The sequence below is a fragment of the Triticum urartu genome, unplaced genomic scaffold (genome assembly GCF_003073215.2).
Source record: "Triticum urartu cultivar G1812 unplaced genomic scaffold, Tu2.1 TuUngrouped_contig_717, whole genome shotgun sequence".
NCBI lineage: Eukaryota > Viridiplantae > Streptophyta > Magnoliopsida > Poales > Poaceae > Triticum > Triticum urartu.
This window is the reverse complement of record NW_024117992.1, coordinates 79160-81972: the sequence shown is the minus strand read 5'-3', so window position 1 is coordinate 81972 and position 2813 is coordinate 79160.

Below are 2813 nucleotides of genomic sequence, written 5' to 3'. Positions count from 1 at the left end.
TGACCTCTTCAATCCCACTTTTAACAATTTTTGCATCAAGATCTAAAAACTCCGAATTTTTGGAATGCCTTCTAGGTAAAGGTGGCTCATCTTCAGTCCCATCATTATCAAGATTCATATTGCAAAACAAAGATTTAATAGGAGACACATCAATAAATCTTCTTGCTACCTCTTGAGCACTGCATTGGTTTTCCCTTGAAGAGGAAACGGTGATGCAACAAAGTAGCGTAAGTATTTCCCCTCAGTTTTTGAGAACCAAGGTATCAATCCAGTAGGAGATCACGCTCAAGTCCCACGCACCTACACAAACAAATAAGAACCTCACAACCAACACAATAAAGGGGTTGTCAATCCCTTCACGGTCACTTACGAGAGTGAGATCTGATAGATATGATAAGATAATATTTTTGGTATTTTTATGATATAGAGAAATAAAGATGCAAAGTAAAATAAACGACAAAGAAAATAACTAAGTGTTGGAAGATTAATATGATGGAAGATAGACCCGGGGGCCATAGGTTTCGCTAGTGGCTTCTCTCAAGAGCATAAGTATTACGGTGGGTAAACGAATTACTGTCGAGCAATTGATAGAATTGAGCATAGTTATGAGAATATCTAGGTATGAGCATGTATATAGGCATCACGTCCGCGACAAGTAGACCGAAACAATTCTGCATCTACTACTATTACTCCACACATCAACCACTATCCAGCATGCATCTAGAGTATAAAGTTCATAAGAACAGAGTAATGCTTTAAGGAAGATGACATGATGTAGAGGGATAAACTCATGCAATATGATATAAAACCCATCTTTCTATCCTCGATGGCAACAATATAATACGTGCCTTGTTGCCCCTGCTGTCACTGGAAAAGACACCGCAAGATTGAACCCAAAGCTAAGCACTTCTCCCAATGCAAGAAAGATCAATCTAGTAGGCCAAATCAAACTGATAATTCGAAGAGACTTGCAAAGATTAACCAATCATACATAAAAGAATTCAGAGGCGAATAAAATATTGTTCATAGATAATCTGGATCATAAACCCACAATTCATCGGGTCTCGACAAACACACTGCAAAAGAAGATTACATCGAATAGATCTCCAAGAGAATCGAGGAGAACTTTGTATTGAGATCCAAAGAGAGAGAAGAAGCCATCTAGCTAATAACTATGGACCCGTAGGTCTGAAATAAACTACTCACACACCACCGGAGAGGCCATGGAGTTGACATAGAGGCCCTCCATGATCAATGCCCCCTCCGGCGGAGCTCCGGAAAAGGCCCCAAGATGGGATCTCTCGGGTACAGAAGGTTGCGGCGGTGGAATTAGGTTTTCGTGGTGCTCCTGGATGTTTGGGGGGGTACGTGGATATATATAGGAGGAAGAAGTACATCGGTGGAGCAACGGAGGGCCCACGAGGGTGGAGGGCGCACCCAGTGGGGTAGGCGCGCCCCTTGCCTTGTGGCTTCCTCCGTTGTTTCTTGACGCCCACTCCAAGTCTCCTGGATCACATTTGTTGAGAAAATCACATTCCCAAAGGTTTCATTCCGTTTGGACTCCATTTGATATTCCTTTTCTTCGAAACCCTAAAATAGGCAAAAACAACAATTTGGGCTGGGCCTCCGGTTAGTAGGTTAGTCCCAAAAATGATATAAAAGTGTAAAATAAAGCCCATTAACATCCAAAATAGATAATATAATAGCATGGAGCAATAAAAAATTATAGATACGTTGGAGACGTATCAATAGAGAATAACCATATCTTCAAAACATCCTTACTGAACTTCATCAAAACATGCATGGATTCACTTGTAGCAACAAATTAACATGGCAACCTAATGTAACAGGAAAAGACTTAGCAGGAAAACTAGGTCACTGAAATCAGCAACATCAAGTGGCCTACTTGGCATGCTTGTTCTAGTCACCATAGGGCACATAAAAATACAAGGATTGCACCACTGTAAAGATGGCATGAAGATGCTCCTAAAACATGTTGACATGATGCTCAAAAGATAAACACACAAAATGCTATGAAAAAGACAAGTCAGCAAGTTATGATAGTTTCCAGCAGATAACACCATTTAGCACTTTTGCAACAAAGATTAGGGTGTCAATATGGACAGTAACATGCATGCAAATGACACTAGCATGTAGAGCAACACGAGAAGAACATTTTGATATATCATGCACGTGAAACTGAGTTACGAGCATGGGGTTATGACATGGCAAAGGGGCACACATGATACTGGAATCTCAGGACTTAGAAGAAATTCAACCTCGTGGAGAAGTGGACGCGGAGGACCTGGGACAAAGCGTTACGGCACGGAGACGGTGTATGGTTTGCGAGATCCGGTGGATCTGGGACGGGGATGTCCTAGCGCGAGGTCGAGGCTAGGCCGGCAATGGCGGCGGACGCACGGCTCTGGCGAGCGCGCAGGAGGTCGGGGACGAGCGCGGAGCGCCGGATCCGGGCGGCTCCTGCCCGAATCTGGCCGGAGACGGGGGCCGACAACGAGGAGGCGCCCGGGCGATGGTTGGTGGCGATGGGGCAGCGAGCTCGAGAAGGTGCAGCGGCCGGAGCGGGAGGTGGTGGCCGCGTGCAGAGCACGGTGGCGGGAAAGGCGCACAACGGCGGCGGAGGTGGTGGTGGTGGCTGACGTGACGGAGGCAGCAGCGCACGGAGGCGGCGGTTGCAGGCCCGTTGCGGCTCGGTTCGGCCCGAGGCGGGCCGGATCTGGGCCCCGGGCAGTTGGTGGCGAAGTGGGCGTGGGGGAGGTGAGGTGGCGGCTTCTGATTGGTCCGGGCTAGCA